Source organism: Halichoerus grypus, chromosome X, assembly GCF_964656455.1.
Source record: "Halichoerus grypus chromosome X, mHalGry1.hap1.1, whole genome shotgun sequence".
Classification (NCBI taxonomy): domain Eukaryota; kingdom Metazoa; phylum Chordata; class Mammalia; order Carnivora; family Phocidae; genus Halichoerus; species Halichoerus grypus.
In genome coordinates this window covers 27,787,402-27,809,839 of record NC_135727.1, presented here as the reverse complement: position 1 = coordinate 27,809,839, position 22,438 = coordinate 27,787,402, and the positions used below count along the sequence as shown (strand labels likewise).

The window sequence follows — 22,438 nt, the reverse complement described above, 5'->3', positions numbered from 1 at the left end:
TAATTCACCATCCCGACCCCAGGCATTCCAGAAGAGCAATAGCTGCATCGCTCCCATTTTGTACACTGTTCTACTTGCACCCAAAGAAGACTGAGAAAAGAACCTCCTCTCCCTCCAACACACACACCCCATAGAGAGGTTCCATTTTTTTCTTCGACATGCTAAGGGACTATTGGAGTAAAAAGTCTTGCTCTATCTTCCAGCACCTTCCAAGTTCACTACTGCCAGAGACCCCTAATGAGCTGATCTTCATGTGTGCTGAAGGATCCCATCCATGAGCAAGTATTGAAAATTCACGAGCCAGCTAAGGAGACTCAGCAACTTGAGAAAATGGCCGAGCTGAACAACCACAATTTGCGACTGCTATTGAGGCAGAAATAATTATAAGGGAAAGAAGAAAACTTTAAATGAAAATAGTGAGGACCCTCAAAGAGACATAATTAGAATGCAAAAAAAGGGGAGACCAGAAAACATTTTTTTCACAATTTAAAAATTCAATAATGAAAAAGGCAAACAGGATGGCCAACGCTGAAAATTGGAAGATCAAATAAAAAATATTTTAAAACATAGGGAAATATACATTGAAATGGGATTTATTAATGAAAAGATAAGATATATTGAGAGCAGGTCCATGTAACTAATAACTAAATAATAGTTGTACAGGAAGAGAAAAAAATAGAGAAATCAATGATCAAAGAAATAATAAAACAAAACTTCCCTAAACTAGAAAAACTTTAGTTTTCAGATTAAAAGTGATCTCCAAATCTCATGAACTGTTAATGAAAAAAGATGCACACCTAGAAGGCCTATGGAAACATCTAAGCTACAAAGAGAGTAAAATCTTAGACACCCAGATAAATAAAACAGGTTGTTTATAACTAAAAGAGAATTAGACTAGCATTTAACTTCTCTTCTTCAACATTGGAAGTTGGAGGGCATTGGAACAATATGTATAAATTTGGGGGGGAAGGATTTAATCAAAGTAATATTCACATGTGAGTAAAAAAAAATTGTGAACATGAGTAAATTCAGAAAGTATAGCACTATTGATATAGCCACTGGTAAATCAGTATGAAGGTTCCTCAAAAATTAAAAATAGAAATAACATATGATCCAATAATTTACTATTGAGTATTTATCCAAAGAAAACAAAACACTAATTCAAGAAGATACATACACCCCTATGTTGATTGCAGCCTTATTTACAATAGCCAAGATAAATGGAAGCAACCTAGGGATCCATCAATAAATGAATGGATAAAGAAGATGTGGTATGTCTGTGTGTATGTGTGTGTGTGTGTGTAATATATATATATATTACACAGTGATAATAAAGGATGAGATCATGCCACCTGAGACAACATGAATGGACTAGAGGTTATTATGTTAAGTGAAATAACTCAGACTGAGAAAGACAAATACCATATGATTTCACTCACAAGTGGAATCAAAAAAAAAAAAAAAGAATAAACAAAAAGTAGAATCAGACCTATAAATACAGAGAACAAACTGATGATTGCCAGAGGGGAGGTGGGGTGGGCAAAATGAGTGAAGGGGAGTGAGAGATACAGACTTCCAGTTATAGAATGAATAAGTCACAGGAATAAAAGGCACGGCATAAGGGATATAGCCAATGATACTGTAATAGGGATGTATGGGGACAGATGGGAGCTACACTTGTGAACATGGCATAATGAATTATTGAAATAAAATAGTTGTCATTTTGTCAATTTCAAAAAACTGAAAATATAGAGTTGTCAAATCACTATGTTGTATGCCTGAAACTAATGTAACATTGTTGTGTCAATTATACTTAAAAAAAAATATTAAGCCAGTAATAGCATAAGTGGTACAAAAATAATAAAAATCATAAAAGTGGGGAGAAAAGAAAGTATACTACTCATATACTCTTTATAAGTAAATTACTCAAAAACTGTTTCCAAGTGAAAATTATAGCAGATGAAAGAACTCAAGATGAGGGAAGATAAAAATGTATACAAAAGAGTAGTGAGTGGTGTTTCTTACAAAATGTATTGTTAAAATCTAAATGAATAATAACATGAGCACAAACTGTAACATAAATGTTAGGAAAGGTGTATTGAACTATAATTTACATTTTGTAAAGTAAAATATATAGTCATAAACTGAAAATAAATTATTATTTTAACAAAGTTCAGGATTTGGTGGAGAAAATAGGGAGTGGGGCATTTAAAGCTTTGTAAGAAATTTGTTTGAACGTAGTAGTAAAACATTTTGGGGATTGCAAAGCATAATTTATTTAGCTTTGGTACTTTGATAGAGGAATATAGCTTTAAATACCACAAAAATATAGAAATATATCACTAGAAAAATAGAGAATTTATGAATTAACAGAGGACAAAAGAGAAATTTTCTCACTCTGAGAAATCTAGATATAATAAAAGGTAAATGAGCAAATAATAACAGGTATAATAAGTAATAAGCATAAAATAAGAAAAAAAGGAAAAATGTAAATATATTAATTATCCCAACAAATGTGAATGGATTGAACTCAGAAAGAAAGAAAGAAAAAGAAAGAAAGAAAGATTCCAAACTAAATTAAGAAATAAATGTTGAAAATAAAGGAATAAGCAAAAATGTATCAGGTAAATATTAACAAAAAGAATTCAAGAATTGTGATATTGGTATCAGGAAACGAAAATCGAAGTGAAAAGTATTAAATGGCACAAAGAGAAACATTGATAACTGATTTCTTCATTGAGTAGCTACTATGTGTCAAGCATTGTTTTGGATACAAAGAAAAAACAATGACCAAACAGAATAAAAGAACTGCTTTTGTGGACCTTGCATTATAATAGCAGAGGATAGATATTAACAAAAAATTAAATTATTTGGCATATTAGAATCTGATAAATGCTGTGGAGAGAAAAAAAAGCAGGAGAGAATAGTGGGGAAGGCCTTAGGTAAGGTGGGAGAAGGCTATCTGAGAAGGTAACATTTGAGCAAGGACTTACACTCAAAACAGGTGTAATGGTAAAAGATATTAAGATACTAAGAAGATATATAAGTCACAAGTACTTATGCACCAAACAATATAAGAGCAAAAGTTCCCAGAATTAGAAAGAGAAAGCAATATAACTACACAGAATGAAGAATGTTAATAGATGTCTTTCAGAAAAAGTAAGGATATGGAGGATGGGAGTTATTCAATCAAAAATTTCTGTCCCCTTCAAAGAAAGAATACACATTTTCCTCTCTGGCTATGGAAGATTTATAAAAATCAATCATGTACTTGATACAAAGGAACCTTAAGAAATTCATAAAGTTTTTAAAAGCCATATTACCTAACAATGGTACAGAAAATTAGAAACAACAGCAAAAATATAATAATATCTTAGCCATCTGGAAATTAAGGAATGCTTGGATAAAAGAAGAAATTAAAATAGAAATCATGACTTATCTAAAATTTATCCCAAAATGTACTTTTCACATTGGGCAAAGGACTTAAATAAATATTTCTCCCAAGAAGATATCAGAATGTCCAATAAGCACATGAAAATATGCTCAACATCACTAATTATTAGGGAAATACAAATCATAACCATAGTGAGATACTAACTCATATCCATTAGGATAGCTACTATCAAAAAAATAGAAAGAAAGAAAAGAAAAAGAAGAGAACAGGTGTTGGTGAGGATGTGGAGAAACTGGAGCTCTTGTGCACTGTTGGTGGGTATGGTACAGCCATTGTGGACAACAGTATGGCTGTTGCGCAAAAAAATTAAAAATAAAATTATCATATGATCCAGCAAATCCACTTCTGGGTATACACCCAAAAAATACTGAAGGCAAGCTCACTACCGTGAGCTGTGTGACTTTGAGAAAGTTACTTAACCTGTCTGTGCCTCCATTTTTCCTTTGTCTACAAAGAGGAATAATAAAAAAGCTACATCTGTCAAATGGGGATAATAATAAATTATAGATTTTGTGGATTACTATGAGAATTAAATAAAAGCTATGGGGCACCTGGGTGGCATAGTTGGTTAAGCGTCTGGCTCTTGGTTTTGGCTCAGGTAGTGATCTCAGGGTCATGAGATAGAGCCCCCCCATCAGGCCCCACGCTCATCGCAGAGTCTGCTTAAAACTCTTTCTCCCTCTGCCCCTCCCCCTTGCACTCTCTCTCTCTCTCTCTCTCTCTCTCTCTAAAATAAATAAATCTTTAAAAAATGAATTAAATTAAAACTAAAAGCACTTAGGCTACGGCTTGGCACACGTTAGGAATAACTATGACAACATTCAGCCTTCTGGGGTTACCTCTCCATGTCTCTAATCTCTCTGGCAACCTGCTCACGAATTCCAACCCCTGGAATAGTCCCAAAACTGTGATCTCTGCCTCTTCTGCCTACCATTCTCTGCTTGGTTTCTGCCATCCTGGGAAATACACCCAGGGAGAACATTCACCCTGGGTAAATGCTGGGCTTGAATCATATACTTGCTGTCTCCCTCAAGGATTGCAGTCCCATTTTGATCACTGCCAAATACCTCTAAATAGTTGTTTTATATATTTTGTGAAGTTTTTGTTTTGTTTTGTTTTGTTTTGTTTTTAGAGAGAGGGAGAAGGGCAGAGGGAGAGGCGGGGAGAGAATCTTAAGTAGGCTCCATGTCCAGCACAGAATCCAATGTGGGGCTCAATCTCACCACCCGGAGATCATGACCTGAGCTCAAGTCAAGAGTCAGATGCTTAACCGACTGAGCCACCCAGGCACCCCTATTTTGTCAAGTTTTTATAGTTGTTCATGGCAAGAGGGTGAGCCTGATACCAGGTACTCTGTCATGGTCAGAACTGGAAATCATGGCAACTTCTTAAAAAATTGATTAACATAGAGTGCTGTTGAGTTTGTGAGAGAAATATGTATTCTTCGATGCTGTGGGTGGAATATAAATAAATACCAAGTTTTTAACAGTAATAACAAATTACACTTATTGAGTTCATTGTATGTTTCAAAATTTCTAAGCTGTTTATTTAAATCTATTATTTCTGTAATCCTCACAACAGCCATATGAGATCCGTACTTCCTAATTACAGAAGAGGAAACTGAGTAAAGCAGAGGAGATTAAATAACTTGTCCATGGTGGGGTGTCTGGGTGGCTCAGTCAGTTAAGGGTCTGCCTTCAGCTCAGGTCAGGATCTCAGGGTCCTGGGATCGAGCCCCACATCTGGCTTCCTGCTCAGCGGGGAGTCTGCCTCTCTCTCTCCCTCTGCCCCTCCCCCGCCACTTGTGCACATGCTCTCTCTCTCTCTCTCAAATAAATAAATAAAATCTTTTAAAAAAAATGACTTGTCCATGGTTATAAAGCTAGTAAGTATGAGGTGGAGTCAAAATTTGAAACCTGACACTTTTATTCTGGAACTCATGCTCTCAACCAGTGTAGTCTACTGCCAACCTGGAAATATTTATTATAATTAAAATGTGCGCAGCTTTTGACTCAGCAATCTCACTTCCGAGAATTTATCCATCAGATGTAAAAGCACTAGTATATCAAGATATACATGTAAGTTTATTTATTACAGAATTCGTAATACTTTAAAAAATGCTGAAGCCAATCTGAATTTGATAAAAGAAGTGATAAGGGAATGGTTGAATAAATTACAGGGCCTTTGTACATACTATGGAATATTACATGACTATTAAATGAGATTAATATGTATTGAATTGAGGTTGTACAGGACATATTAAAGATGAAAAGCAAATCACAGAATAATACGTATAGTGTGACTCATAAATGACTCACCTAATTTATGTCTCCAGCACAGACCTCTCTCCTGAACTTCAAGCTTCCCACTCAACATTTCCTCTTAAAGTCTCAAAAGCAGTGCCAATTCAATATGTCCAAAACTGAACTCAGAGTTTTCTATCCCCAAACCTAATTGTCTCCAGTGTCCTCCCTCCTAGTTAATGCACCATCATACATCTGAATGTGTGAGCCGGAAGCCCAGGACTTATATCTTTGACATCTCCCTCCCACTCATGTCACCTTCCCACCAGCGCACCTTTCCCACACTACACACGTGTCCAACTCATCATCAAGTTCTGTTGATTTTATAACCAAGACGTATCTGCAATCTATCTCTTTTCATTGTTTCCATTACCACCACTCCCAGGTGAACGGCTAGTGTCTCTCACTTGCATTGCTACAATACTCTCTAGTCCAACTACAGGTAGACTCTCCCTATCAACTCTAGCCCACCCTAATTCATCCTCTACCCTGCATTGTGAGAGCAAAGAACTGTCAATTTGGAAAGCTTTTGCCCTAATCTCTCTTGATCAGACAGAAAACAATGCAGCATTATCATCATCACAGTCTAAAGAATTCAATTGCCTTTTGTTGTTAAAAATAACAAACGCTTTAGTATCTGGGAAACATTTTGAGTCACAAATCCCCTTCCCTTAATACACTGCAACTGAGCACAGGAAATGTAACAATAAAATGCATTTTAAATTCTTCCCAAAGAGATATCCTTTGGTGGGGGCGAGTATTGAAAAAGTTTCTTTCTAGGGAATTCCTCTTGCAACCAGGTCCCGTTTATTCTCTCTCAATTTTGGCTACTACCTCATAAGTATTGCAGTAGAAAAAAAATGCTTCTTTTTTTAAGATTTTATTTATTTATTTGAGAGAGAGTGAGCGAGAGAGAGAGAGAGAGAGAGAGCACAAGTGGGGGATGGGGGGCAGAGGCAAGAAGCAGACTCCCCGCTGAGCAGGGAGCCAGATGCAGGGCTGGATCTAGGGACCCTGTTCTGGCAGACGAAGGCAGATGCTCAACTGACTGAGCCACCCAGGCACCCCCCAAAAAATTCTTGCATGCTACTTAGCTCATGTAAATTTATAGCCTGGAAGACACTAAGAATCCAAAGGTCGCCTCTAATTAGCCTGCGCTTCTGACCAGGTTCCTACTTCCAAGTTCCTCTGATTAGGACCCCAATACTCCTGCTAGGCTCAGCTCCCTCCCCTGGATCTCCATCCATTGGTAAGGATTCTGCTACCAATAGATGGAGCTCCCAAATGCACCTGTCTGCCTACGGAGCCCTGAAGACCTACTGCCATGTGTTGCATCTACCTTTCTAACACACTAACATAAGAATGTATACTCTAGTGTTGACTGTTGCTTTAATCCTACTGAGAGGGCTGTACCTCCAAACCCAGCCCAGTCTCTGAATCCTGGAAAGTTTCCTCGGTGACTGCCCTTTCCCCATGCATGGGTTTCACGCCGGGTCTCAGGACGGTAGTTCCAGACGGGAAGCTTTTCTCATGACTCTTTGAAATACTGGGGAGCTCTGGAGATGTGGGCAGAATGGCAACTACCACTTCTCAATTGACTGGTTCAAGCTCTATAAAGCAGCCTCATTTACCTTTAAGGAAGCTCCCACCTTCTGATGTACTCAATAAAATATTAATGGTAGTTCAATATGTATAATACCGTTTTGCATTTGTGTGATTTTTCACTTCTTCCAAGCATTTTCACATTGTTATCCTCATATGCACCTGCTATTTTATTGGATCTCATAGGCCTCTTAGAAGATCAGTAAAGTAGGTATTAAGTGAATTATAAGCCTCTTAAGGGCAAGGACTGACTAACTCTATTTGAACCCTCCCTAGTATTCAGTAGGGTGATTCTACACAAAGTAAGTGCTCAATATGTAAGTGCCAACTTAATATTCTCTCCATTTCATAGATTCAGAAAGTAAGGCTCAGAAATGTTGAGCAACACATCTAAGGTCCTACAGCCTGTTAGTTCCACTCCTCATTCCAGGGCCAGTGCCCATCAATTAGACCAATCGTTTTCCAACTGTGCTCCGTGGGAATCCTGAGTTGTGCAGGGAGTATGAGGGTGGGGCCAAGTAGAGAACACACAACTGCTCCAATCAGAACATCTTCACATTCATCTATTTTAGATTTTGAGGGTGTGTGTCAGATTTTACTCAAGTCAATTATTGTGCTACTATTTTTTTCTTAAGAGCAAGCAATCCTTTACCCATGCTAACTTATAATATCCTTTATGATGAAAAATATTCACTTGATGGTTAGAAATGAAGTGAGGGAGAGGAGATGAAGTAGAAAATGATAGAATCAGGTGGAGCTAAGAGTTAGGAACAAGACCTCGGTTCTCGGACCTTCAGGCCCTCAGCAAGGCGAGCACATCGCACAAGTTCAGGTGACACCATTCACATAGAACGTGGCAACCTTGCCCTCAGGATAGGGACTCCATATACCTAGAAAAGCACTCATGAAAAATGTCTCCGTATCCCTGATAGACACTCAGAATGTACAAGACAATTTTGTTCAGACCAGAAATAGTTAATAAAAGTTACCGCTGAGTGTTTCAATATGATTACCGCTACTATTTTGGAGTTCAACCACCTAGCACGTTTTGTTGCCTTAGTTACTATTAAGCATCTTAAGCTCAAGAGGGAAAGAGAGAAAAGAAGTATGCTCATGAGTGGGGGCTGTGTAAAAGTGAAGTACAGATATTGGTATAAGGCTCACTCCAAAAACAAGTGCAGAGGACACGAATAGGCAATTCACAAAATAAGAATGGCTAGAAAGCATATAAAAATGCTCATTCTCACCATTAATCCATGAAAAACATAAGCAAAAACAATGTGGTTTTTTTTACTGAGAAAATTAGCAAATGTTAAAAAAAAAAAAAGATAACAGCCAGAATTAGTGACATCTAGGGAAATGTAGACTCTTGCATATTGCTTGTAAGAGCATAAATTGATAAAACTTTTCTGGAGGAAAATTCAACAATAAGTAGCAAAAGTCTTAACAGTTTGAATATCTTTTGATTCTGCAACACCAAATAGGAGTTTATTCTATAGAAAGAATCATAAATGAAAACAAAGATATATGTTAATTGGGCTTCACTACAGCATAATTTGCCATAGTGAAATATGGGAAACAGTTGAAATAGCCAATAATAAGGGACTGATTAAATAAATTATTGTATACCTATATATGTGGCTATTAAAAAGCAAATTATAGAAGATTTAATGGCATGGAAAATGTCTAAAGATATATTTTTCAAACATACTGAGTTAAAAAGCTGGTTGCAAAATAGTATGTAGAATATGACATTATATATATACACATATTTATAGTAATCCTTAGGACTGTTCATAAATATTTTCATATTCTCCTTCAAGGCATGTAGTATGATTGTGCTTCCCAATCCCTTTGATGTTACGTATGGTCACGTTACACAACTGGAATGTGAAATGTAGTGGAACATTTAAGGGCCAGTGACCAATGTGCCACATGCCCTTTTCCCACCTTGACAATCGTGGAAGCATGTGTTGAAAAGAGTCTTCTATCAGCCTGGGTCTCTAAGTGACCATGATGTGCAGAGGCTCCCTGCCCACATATGTTGGATATGTAAAAAGCTTTTATTGTATGAAGCCACTGAGATTTGGGGGGGGTGGTTAACGCAACATAGCCTAGCCCATCCTTGCTTATCCTGTGTTCGTGTGCGTGCATGTGCGTGTGTGTTGTGGGCAGAGAGAGAGAGAATGGAGGGGAGGTGAAGGAGGGGAAGACTAGATAGTTTTACATGAAAATAATAACAAATGGAGTGATTTTCATTTTCATATTTTTATATGTCTTCTAAATTTTCAAAGACTATAATTTTTATATTAGAAAGAAAGCAATGTTTTTTAATTTGTGTAAAATTACCTCTTCCTATTCTCATCTACCTTGTCCCTTCAAAGACTTCTACACCATCTTCCTGAGTCCCCAAGAGAGGAATGTGAGCTGTGGGACCCTAGGTAAGGCATGTAGTCTCTCTTGGGTTTCCTCCTATCTCAATGGCCTCCATTTCACAATTTGCTTTGCAGACCTCTCTTCATCTCCCCAATGTTTCAATGTTCATGGACTTTAGGACTTTGTCCTAAACCCTTGTCTTATCTCTCTCTCCTCCTTTTCCCTAAGTGAGTTCATCCAGCCCTCTGGCTTCGAATGCTGAGTTCCAAAGGTGTAGCTCACCTTTCCTCTGAGCTACAGTCTCCTACACAAGGTGTAGCTCACCTTTCCTCTGAGCTACAGTCTCCTACACAATTATCTACATTACCATTCCACTTGGATATCTCACAAACATCTGAAACTTAACATGGTTAAGCAGAACCCTTGGATCAACACTGCCACTTCTGCCAAAGCCTATTCTCTCCACCTACGTTGTTACCACCCTATTCCAAGTTCCCGTCATTTGTTATCTAGACCATTGCAAAAATCTCCTAATTGGTCTGCAAATTCTACTCCTGCCCACCCTTCAACTCCTTCTCTATATAGCAGCAAGAGTGGCCTAAAATAGAGGTCATGTCCCACACCTACTTAAAACCCTCAGTGACTCCCTACTGTACTTAGAATAAATCTTAAATCTATACCATGCCCTACCAGCCCCTGTCTTGTCCCCAAACCTCACTTCATGGACTTCTCCCCTCACTTGCCACATTTTAGTCACACTTGTTTTCTTCCAGGTCCTCAAAGATGCCAAATTCTTTAGTCTCCAGTACTTCGCATAGGCTCTTCCCTCTGCCCACAAGCCCTATCTCCCCCACTTCGTTTGACTTATCTCATCCTTAATGTCTCAGTTAACATGTCATTCCAGCAAGTGGGCCTTTCCTCACCACTCTGAGGCAGAAAATATGGACTGCCCCCACGGCAACAACCCCCACCTACCTTCTTGGCTAGCACAATGATGATTTTGTTCAAAGATATGTCTCACATGGTCAGGGGAGCCTGGCCCTTTCCCAGTCACAAATAGTAGGTAACAACTGGTCTTAGACAGTCATGATCATATCTTGCCCTCTTGTCAGTGACTGGTTTAGAGATGAGTAAATGATGTGGATCTGACCAAAACAACACAAAGAGAAGTCTGCTTTGGAAAGGTCCTTGCTAAGAAAAGAAAGAGAGAAAGAGAGAGAATACCAGTTTTCTTTAACTAGCTGTCATGTGTCTACATGTGATGTTTGCAAGTGTGTAAAACATCTTGCAATTATAAGTGAAGCATTACCCATATGCTAAGGATGGTAGAATAGAAAGATGGAATGTACCTGGGTCCCTCATAATAATTATGTCGTATATCTGAATTGACCCTGGATGCCTTGCCTCCAAACTTCTTATTCAGTGAGATAATAAATTCCATATTACTTGACCTAATTTTTTTATTTATTTATTTTACAGCAGGGGGGACAGAGGCACAGAGGGAAAGGGAGAGGGACTCGATCTCACAGCCCTGAGATCATGACCTGAGCCGATAACAAGAGTCAGACGCTTAGCCTACTGAGCCACCCAGGCGCCCCAACTTGACCTAATTTTAGTTTGGTTTTCCATTACTGGCTGTTGAAAGTTGGTCCTCATCTTCTATTCATATTGCAACATCCTATTGGCTTTCTTTGTTAAGCAAATCCAAATGGATTGTTACTTGTTTACTTTTTGTTTATCTAACATGAGAGCAGAATTATGTCTACCCTGTTCACCAGTGTCTACCACAGTATCCAACACATAGTAGGTGCTCAAGAAATATTTGTAGATGAATGACCAAATATCACATCCACAGGGAGAACCAACTAGCTGGTTTAGATGGCAATTGGTAGCGCAGAGGATATGTACAAACACTAAGAAATAAATTATAATTGTCCTTGGAAAATGATTTCCCAAAGAATTCTGATGCCTGATGTTTTAAACTTTAGTTTCAAAGGAATGCAGATGGGTAAGATACTAAAGTGGAGGGCTCTAAGAGCTCTTGTCCATCCTCTAGGCAATCTATGTCTCATCATCCCAAGAAGACAAGACAAAAGATAATCATTTCCAAATCTCTACCACACCAAAGTGAGCTCATGTTTCTGCCTGGAGCAGATCAGACACATAACCTGGATTATTTTGTTTCTTTACTCTTTCATCAACTTCTACTGTTATGAAAAGCATTGTTATTGTCTTTTCACAAATTCAAGTAAATCTAAAATGATGGCACAATCCCATACAGCATGTCATTCAGATGACTGCAGGAGTCTTGTCCAGAGGCATTACAGTTTATCCAACTTTGAGAGCCCTGTCCAAGACAGGCCTTGTGTGGTATATTTCAGGTCGCACTGAGACTGTATCTTCTAACCAAAACAATGCCCCTGGTTTGCCAGGGTTCCTGAATTCCCACCATTATCATTGCTTCACTGGACTAATGCAGTTATGTCTCCAGAAGTCCCCTATTAAAATGTGAATATACTGTCTAGAGAGACTAATATGTGAATTGTTTGTCATTCATTTTTGAACAGAGGGCAAAGTCCTGAGGGAATGGAATACTGTAGAGGATAGTTAAGCTCTAATGAATGTGAGAAAAGGAAGAAAGTTCTAGACATGGGAGGGAACATAGGCACTGGAAAGCTAGAGGAAGAGAAAAGATAAAGGAAACTGGAAAATACCAAAAGATAAAGCTAGTAAAGACTCAAAGAGCACAGATTCGCCCCAGAGCCCCCAGTGATCCTTATGCTACCTGATCGCTTACTTCTGATGGAAACATACAGGGGGGAAACACCACTTAGCCTCTTATCTATCTCTTCGTCTGTAAAATGGAGGCTGAAAAAAAAAAAAAACATAATAGCAGTGATTAGCAGCTGTATAAACAGAAAGGCAGATAAAGAAATGGGCTAATGGAGGAAACCAGAAAAGCACACATTTCAAAGGTCTGGTATCAGCAGGGCTAGTTGGAAAACTAACCTGGGTCAAGGTGTCATTGACTAGGGTGAACACATTTCCTAGATTATACCGTTTGTCTGATGTCCTGGTTTAATTATTAAGTGAACTCTTCCACTCTCAAAAGTGTCCTAGCTTGGACAATAAACCATGCAGTGACCCTTATGAAGGACAGGTGACAGTGTCATGCGGATAGATGAGAGCCGTGTTGAGTTACTAAGTGCCTTCGGGTCTCAAGGTCTTGGAGTGGCCTGAGTCCCCCAAATTCCTGACTCCAGTTCGGAGGAGCTGCCTGTTTGCCATGATGCAGAAATGTTGGGAAGCCATGCACCGAATGCAGGAAGTACCGCCATTTTAACAGAGGGCGTCCCAAAGGACAGGGTGAAGACAGGAATTTCAGAAAGTAGAACAAGGCCAGTGGGGAGGACACAAAGAAGGTGACATGGAAGCCCTAGAAGCCCCTCAAATCACACTCAGAGGAAGAACTCACTCCTAGACACAGGGCTGGACCTGATCCAGGTACATAAACAGTTGCCATACTCTCCATTTTCACCCATAATGCAAATAGTGCTTGCTCTAGACAGGATCCCTCAGTCCTGGGCTGGGCTAATATCCATAGATGCATTTGGCCATTTACTTAAGCCCTCAACTTGTAAGAAACAGATCGGTCCTCATGCAATGCCAAATCCAGAACAATGACAATGACCAAAAAGAAAAAACATTAATAGCCTGTGCACAGAGAAAACACATGAAAATAATCCACTATACATGATGTGAAGAAAGAAGAATCATTTGATTATAAACACTGGATTTCAGTTCTCACCTTACAGCACCAGAGAGGAAATTGTTCCAAAATTGATAACTTGTGTTTTTCCTTCCCAAAGTTTGTGTTCCCATCCAAATTGCACTAAATCTTCAGAGACATTGCCTTCTGAGCCTAAAACCTATTTCCCCACCTAATTCTCATCTCTGGGTAAATACTTGGAATGTATCTAGGAAATCAAAGACATAATTTCTTTTTCAATATATGCAAAGACATTCGTCTCCTGTGGTTGAGGGGATGAGTTACACGCTACGAGGAAATCAGAGGAGAGCTCTGGATGGGGGCTTCTGTGTAGCTCCTTGCCCCTCTGGCTCTAGCTTTATTACCCTGCAACAGCACCAATGTGTGGGAAAAAAAAAAAAAAAACCCAAGGTTCTGGCCTCTCAGCTGCTGCCAGGAAAAGCCAGCATTATCTCAACGTACACTGAGGAGCAGGTGAGGAGAGAAAAATAAAAAAAGATAATCAAAGCCCTCCTGCCGCCCCCTCTTGCCTCGAAAGTCTTCACCAAGAGCCCCAGACTCGGCTATTCTATCTTGTGCTGTGTGCATAGAGAGCAGGTAATCAGCAAAACTAATCAAAAATGCATTCATTACCGCAGAGCGGCAGTGGGTGAGAGTGACTGCAGCTTTCACTGGCAAGTGGTTTCTGCACTGGCACAATCCAATCTCCGGGGCTCTTTGGCAAAACCTTTGCATCCCCCTGCCCTCCCCCTCTCCCCGCCATCCCAGCTGGCTCTGCCATGCTCAGCTCCGCTTCTCCATTAAAGGCAATCTGATTCAGACACTTGACAATGTTTTCCCCTCCATCACCACGACGTTGCTCTGTAAAAGCTGTTTTCTGTCTAATAAGTCTTCTGAGTATTTTTAAAAAGGTGTTTCTTCACTCTAAAATATATTTTCTTCTTTGTTTTCAAAGCAGGAAGCCATTTTCTGCCAGGGCTAAACAAACTCAAATGCTGACAGATTCTGCAAATGCACAAGCCTTTCCTGCTTTGTCCAGCTTAGCAAAATGGACTCTCTTGGAGCCCCCCAGAACCAAAGAAGCTCAGGGGGATCTATGCTAAAATATGCTGTCAGGTCTGGGGCTAATAACAATAATAACTAACATTACTGAGCATTTATTACGTGTCAGGTGTTACTCTCCGCACTTTAATTACCTCATTCCACCCTCACAATACCCTTGTGGGGTATGGGTTACTCTCATCATCCCCATCGTACTGACAAGGGCTGTGAGACCCACGGAAGTCAAATCACCCTAACACTAGGTATGGACGGAGGATTTTGAACCCAGAGAGAGTGGTCCTTGCTCTAAACCACCCACCATGGTTCTGATAGAAGAAGAGTATGGCCCTCTGCACATTTGCCCATCCCCTCTCAGACTATAAAGTTAACCCTTCCACGGCGTGTGATTACCATGCAGTAAATAACTGTTTTCTAGGATAAACAAACAGTACTTCCTCCATCCCCCGGAAAAATCAATCTGTTTTAGCGAAGGTGGAGGGAGAGATTCATAAAAACAAAATAAAACTCTTTCCCAAGTCTTTGGTTGAGTGGCCCCTGAGTTTATGTGGTACAGAGGCAGCTAGCTGCTCCCTGCCCTTTGAGAACACACAAAGTAGCTGGGATGTCAGAACACACACACGCACGCATGCACACATGCACGCCCATACACACACACACGCACGCACGCACGCCCATACACACACACACACACGCACGCACGCCCATACACACACACACACACACACACACAGTGTGATGTGGAGGCAGGGTAGCATAGAGGCTTCCTGGATCTCATTTCACCTCTGCAACTTAGAGCTGTGTGACCTTGGGCAAGTCACTTAATCTCTGTGTATGTGTGTCTTAGTTATACTGGCTGTAAAATTGAAATAATAGTAGTACCTACCTCACAGGGACTATGCAGAGTAGATGAACTAATGTGTTAAATCTCTTAGCACATACTTGGCACATAGTAAGCACCTGATAGATAATAGCTCATACTATAATTCCTCTCCCACTGACCTGAACTTTACAGCTTATGTTATATATCCAAGGCTTCAGCAAAGAAGTGAATGGTGGCAATTTGAGGCATGGGAGGGTGGTACCATATGCATTTCATTAACGCTTCGACTTGACCCAGATAATCCGGCAAGTTACTGACCTTGCTTCAGAAGTATACTTCGAAAACATACCAGATTGGAATACTGGGGTTTTGTGGAAGCCAGATATTTCCGGATTTAAGCCTCGGTAACAGAAGGCTTGAAAAATAAACAGCCCCAAACTACATCTTTTTATCTAAAGGAATCTGCCCTCTAAATTATAGGGGACTGTGGGATGTTGTTTTTTTTTTAGTACATATAGGAAACCACAAAAATGACAAAACAGCCAATTTTTTCACTTGAGAAGATGATTTGCTCCACAGTTCCTTTAAGTGACAAGCGCGTGTCCTGGATTTAAAATAGAATTCAATTTACCTAAATTCATTTTCCACACAAATTTTTAGATGCACGCCCATTTCATAAAGCAAGATTTGCCCATATTATAAGGTATAGCAGTAAATTGCTGACGTCCATTTCCACTTTGTCGGCATTCACCACCCAGCCTCTTATCATGCTGTGGCCAGCTACAGACACACTCAGCCAATCTCCATGTTCTTAAGAAACCGGAAATGTTATACTAACTCAAACCTCCAATTCTTCTCAACTGCCATCCGTTCCTTAATGGTAACACAAGGACTGCTTTCTGCCAAGTACCTTGTAGATGGTACCAACCACTTAGCTGACAGAATCCCTAGAAATCAGAAACTTTTTCTCCCTTGGATTCCTCCTAACTTATGACCCATAATGTTAAACAGAGCACCATTGGATCTTGCTTTAGGTTAATTCAGGCACTCATTCACTCATTTGACAAAAGTTATTTAGCATCAATTATATTCCATACATTTTTTCTGGGTGCTGGGATTACAGCAATAAACAAAACAGACCAAAAAAAAAAAAGTCCCCATCCTCACAGAACTCACCATCTTAAATAAAACAAGTTAGTAAATATCTAGTTAGAGTTAAGATATAGAACTACAGTATATTCCAATACCAAGGAAGTTGGTTCCCTCAAGTCTCCCTCTAGTTAGAAAAACAATAAAGTGTGGGGTGCCTGGGTGGCTCAGTGAGTTAAGCATCTGACTCTTTATTTTGGCTCGGGTCATGATTTCAGGGTCATGAGATCGAACCCCAAGTCAGGTTCCATGCTGGGCATGGAGCCTGCTTAAGATTCTCTCTCCTGCTGCCCCTTGCTCGTGCTCTCTCTCTCTCTCTCTAAAAAACAAACAAAACCAATAAAGTGTTAATAATTTTCAAAAAAAAAATGATTAGTTTGGGAATGTAAACATTCCATCCATTTATGTACTTATTAATCACACTGTTCCTAATTCCAAAAAGACTTGGAAATAACCTATAATATAAGACTTATAAATTTCTTGCTTTAATTTGTTTGCCATGAATCTAACTTAAGCAAAAGTCAAGTATTGTACTGATGGAGAAGTGTAAGATTTCAATAGTCAAGATGCTATGGCTTTGTGCTTGGATAATTGGTCTGCAATTATTGGAAACACCCACAAGGTGGTGGTAATGATGCCTTAGTTTATAACCATATCAGAAGGGCAGGTTGATAATACAGGTATGATATACCTGAAATGAAGGTACAGTGTACTTCTCCAACCACAAAATTTTGTTTCTCAAAACCCTTGTGGCAGAATTCATGATTAAAGAGCTTAGGATGTTTTCAAGAAACTTTTTTTTAAAAGATTTTATTTATGTATTTATTTATTTATTTGACAGAGAGACACAGTGAGAGAGGGAGTACAAGCAGGGAGAGTGGGAAAGGGAGAAGCAGGCTTCCCGCCAAGCAGGACCCTGGGATCATGACCCGAGCCTAAGGCAGACACTTAATGACTGACCCACCCAGGCGCGCCTTCAAGAAACTTCTTAAGAAGGGTGAGATCTTGAGTGAACTCATGGAAGCCCTCATTAATTCATCCAGCACACCTTTACTGAGAAGCTTCTGGGTACCAAGCATTATGAAAGGCATGTGAAAATGAATTTCTGTGTTCACAAAATATACCATAAAGGAAGCATCCTAAATAAAAGGAAAAGGCAATGACACTTCTCGCATTCTAACTTACGCAATTACTCTCCATTTACCATTCCTTGTTTAATAGATGCTTCTCGGGGTCTCTTTCCTTTCAAATTTGTATGAAATGCTTCTAATTTTGATTTGCATTAAATACGGGGATAGTAACAGTACTTACCTCCAAGAGTTAAGGATTCAATGAGACAATACACTTAAATCATTTAGCAAGTACCTGGTCCCTGGCAAGAAATATATGTTAGTCATCATCATTGTCATCATCACCATGATCATTGATCTCATTGTCGTCATCATCACCATCAGGGGAAAAATCAAGTTAATCTGTATATAGCAGAAATTTGAGTGAAGGCAATTAAGAACTGGGGAGGAGTCCCTTCCCCTTTATTAGTAAAACATGACAATGTTCTAAACTTTGAGCCGGACCTTTAAGGGGGACAGGGTGTGTGTTTGTTTTTGCTTTGTCTTCTGTTGTTTTGAATTTCAAGGCATTGCCTCACAGGGACTTTCTTAGTGTGGTGCCTCTGGATGTAAAATGATCTTCCCCTTAGGGAACTCAATTTGAGTTTGGATAGCAGGGTTGGTAAGATTGTAAGACCACTCTTTGGCCTCCTGCCAGGATACAGTGATTTTAAGTGATATTTTTTTTCTCTTCCTTTGTAACACAGAACTTCTCTTGGGACCGGGGCTACCCACTGGGGAGGCCAGAAGTGTTGAGGAACTGTTTGCTGCCTCCCTTGAGGAAGCCCTTTCATTTCCTTTAGACCCTGTAAGACCCTTAGTGAATGAGTTTCTCCCTGGGGCCTGGAGTCAAGAGCCCAGGGAACTGAGAAGGGAGACACTCCTCCTCCAGAGCAGGCTGCCCTCAGGGCTGGCTTCGTCAGGCTGACCTGTGCAGTCTCATAGGGCCCCATGCTAGAAGGGCCCAGTGCTTGCTACATGCTCTGCTGTCTCCGTCTTGAAAGTCTTTATGATTGAACAAGGGGCCCAGCATTTTCATTTTGCACTGGACCCCACAAATTATACAGCCAGTCCTCTCTGCCCTGAAGAGTTTCTAAACACTGGGTGGACCTCATTAGTCTCTCTCCCTGCTGCTACTCAGCAGACTCCAAGCCATTCCCCACCCTTCAGTCCCACTAAGTGTGGCGGCTCAGTGAAAACTAGCTTTCTAACGAACCCTGCACTCTGAGGATCACTCTAGAGATATTTTCGTACCCTGAAGCACTGATGTCTAGTAACAGGAACTATAGGTAGCTTTCAATGAATTAAGGCAAAAGCAGCATAGGAAGTCAGAAAGCCTTGGTGGCAGGTGCGGGGAAGTGATGGGCATTCTGACCTGTCTCAGTTTCTTCACCAAAGAGCTATTGCTCTAGAATGTCTAGAAAAGTAAAAGCAGTAGAAATTCTCTGAGAAAGTTCACATTTCCTTATTTAACTTGAGCTAATCAACTTTACCAATCTGAATGTCACAATATTGAGTGGGTTCTATTAATGATCTCTCTCTCTCTCTCTCTCTCTCTCTCTTCAGTGCCTTATATGAAGAGGCAGGTAAGATATATCCCCAATTCACAGCTCAAAACACTGAGGCTCCAAAAGAATAATTTGGGCCTAACTGCAATTAGAATCCAGGTTTTCAGATACCTGGTACAATATTCACATTTCTGGAAAGGTGTGTGGAAAACATTTGGTTTTTTTAAACTCCTGGTCTGAGTACATAGAATGAGGGTTTCTTAACAGTGGCCCTATTGGCCTCTGGAACTGTATAATACTTTGTTGTTGGGGGCTGTCCTGTGCCTTATAGGAAGTTTAGCAGCATCCCTGGTCTCTACCTACTAAGTGTCAGTAGAAATACGCCCCCAACCCCCCACTGCCATGTGTGATGATCAAAAAGTTCTCCAGATATTGCTACTTGTCCCCTGGGGAACAAACAACATCCAACTGATAGCCACTTCAGGAGAGCACTTCACTGTTTAAAGGAACATGTGATGAATCCTTTAGTAAACTACTCTCTGCTCTCTCCAAATTTGTATTTCCACATACTAGATTCTCTTAAATTAGAAGATACCTCCTTTTCAAAGGAGAAAACCACCGATTTGGGCTGTGTGGGGGTAATCACCTAGAAAAATGTGATGCTTTTCTTTTCCCTCAAAATATTATGTTCATGGAAGTGATGTCACAAAGATTCAACAGAATATGCTCACAGCATACAGATTAGAACACATTTAACTTTAGCAAATCCAGCAATTCCTCTTTAAGAATTAGCTACAGTCAAATATCTGAAAATTCAACTGTTTCCAGTTATCTTTTCATTCCCCTAAATACGCGGAATTCACTTTTAAAGCAAGAAACACAGACGTTCCTCTATCTAAGGGAGTGTGAAAAAATACCTTGTTCCTAAAGATAGCTAGGGTCAAACCCCCTAATCAAACAGATCAGGAACAGAAATTAAGTGGCAGACGTGGCAAACAAACAGATAGCAAGTCTTCCATCTGGCAATTGAAGCAACCCATAAGTCACCCATTGCTTCAGCTAGACGAACCAGACAGTTTAGCATCTAAACTAGGATACTTGTGAGAGTGAAAGGGGGCATTGGTAATAATTGTGCTGGGACGATGGGCATAAACTGAATTGTCCTGGGCAAACCAGGATGCGTGGTTACCCTAGCCTTAGTTTGCTCATAGAAACACACCACTCCCAGACACTTGTCATATTAGAGAGCCCCAAATCTTAGTAGCTTAAAACAAAACCATTTATCATTTCTCACCCATGTGTAGGTTGGCTGTGGTTCAGCTGATCTAGACTGATCTCAACTGGGCAGCTCTGCTACAGACCGTAATAACAACGGAAATGGCTGTTTCTCACTTCAGGCCTGTGAGTCAACCAAGCCAGTTCTGCTCCACGTGTCATTCATCCTTCTTGGACCAGAAAACTATCTGGTATGTGTTCTTCTCGTGACACCCACAGAGGTGAAGATGGCAAGCAGAACTGCCATGAGTTTCCTTAAGACACAGGCCAGAACTGGCACACTGCCACTTCTACCCACACGCCACGGGCCAAAGCAAGTCACACTGCCCAGCCCAAAATTAAGGGGCAAAGAAATAAACTGCCCCCAATGAGGCCATGATAAAGGTATGAATGCAGGAAGGAGTGAACAATTAGAGCACTCATTCAATCTAACACATATGCTTCACCCATCCCAACCTCATCACCGCCACCCCCACACATACACATACCTCAGGAAGGGTGGGGGGAGTCTGTTTGCCTTCATACGATGTGACATAATGCTGACTCAGTTCCTGACATACAGTCATGTAAGCTTCAGAATCCGGAGTCAGTTTCTAGTTTTCATAAGTACTCTGAAAAACGGAAATTTTTTTCTAGGAGAGTATAAAAGCATAATTCCTCAGCCAATTGGCATCCAGAATTCCTCAACAAAATTCTCAAATCTGCTCAAACATGCACCCTGTCCCCAACTCGGGCTGGGAGGCAGGGCCAGTTTTAGGTTGGGGGTTAATTTCCCCCAGACTTGCCTGTGCTATTTGACAGTGACAGTTCCTAACCTTCCCAGAGCAGTAGAAAAAAAAAATACATTAATAAAAATGTCAACAATAACATCTTTGGGAGGTAACCTGGAATAATTCACAATAAATTAACACTTCCCATCAGAGAGACATTGCAGCTTCTAAGAATGTCACTTTGTGAGAAGTGGGAGTCCCAAAGCCATGTGACTTCCATCTGCAGTTTGCAAGCCCATTCAGAGCCCACCAGGGGATAATTACTTGCTAAGATGTACCCATCCCAGCAGAATATATTTGTTATGATTCAATTCTCCCACAGCATGAAGGAGACTCTGGTCTGGTGGATGAAGCCCTAGAGGGATAAGAAACTCCATTCCCCACCACTTGGCTGTGTGACCTTGAGCTGTTCACAAAACCTCTCTGATTCCTCGGTTCCACAGTCTATGGAGTAACACCCCAGACCTCTGCTTACCCTGAGAAGGACATGAAGAAGAGTCATTAGGTCCCTATCTGTAAAGATCTGAAAGCCTGTTTGCCTCTACCCGCAGGAAAAGGAATTACTTCTACATTCATTTCTCACCCCGGACACTCAATATAAAATTACTTTCTTAGGAGCAGAATTAAATATCAGGCAGATGCATCACAAACTGAATTTAGGGGGATGAGTTACTAAAATCGCAGAAGGATCTCACCACCGAGCAGCCTACCTCTAATGGACGAAAGACAAGACCATTCAGCAAATTACCATGGGCCTGTAGAGATTTCAAGAGTAAAATGATTACCACCCACATTCATGAGGAGTAGACCTTTGGCAAGGTAGGGATCTTAGTGGTTATTGTGGGACACTGCGGATAGGATATAATCCTGCTCCCCCATGCCAAGGTGATTGGTTCAGGTAGCTCAGGTCTAAGCATGACATTACTTGACCACAGGATTCGATCATGAATGTTCATGTGATTCATTTTGAACCAGTGATGCAGATGTGAAGATAAGACATGCTACAGACATTTTGCCATCATATGGTAGGCAAAAAAAGGGGGAGGGGGGCGAAAGGAAAAGAAGTTAGGTCTTTGATAAAATTTTTGAACTACTGAGTCTAATCAATTCTCAAGTAGTCTTACCTCTGTCTCTTCCAAAGATGTGAGTCAATGCATCTCCCTTATTATTTAGACCAATTTTAGTGGGTTTTGTCTTATCTGAAGCACGAAGCATCCTAACTGATATAGGAACTGAAGGAG

General features: G+C 40.2%; 1 long non-coding RNA gene across 3 annotated transcripts in view; it reads right to left on the bottom strand.

Moving 5' to 3' along the window:
• Positions 1–21,009, bottom strand: part of LOC144380441 (uncharacterized) — a 197,669-nt gene extending 176,660 nt beyond the window's left edge. For 2 of the 3 annotated variants that reach the window (XR_013444593.1, XR_013444595.1), the window contains exon 1: positions 13,544–13,655. This is a non-coding gene — a long non-coding RNA (uncharacterized LOC144380441). Of the gene's footprint in view, positions 1–13,543; positions 13,656–20,915 lie in introns of those variants that run through there. The other variant, XR_013444594.1, reaches the window with a different exon arrangement.
• Positions 21,010–22,438: the final 1,429 nt, after the last annotated feature.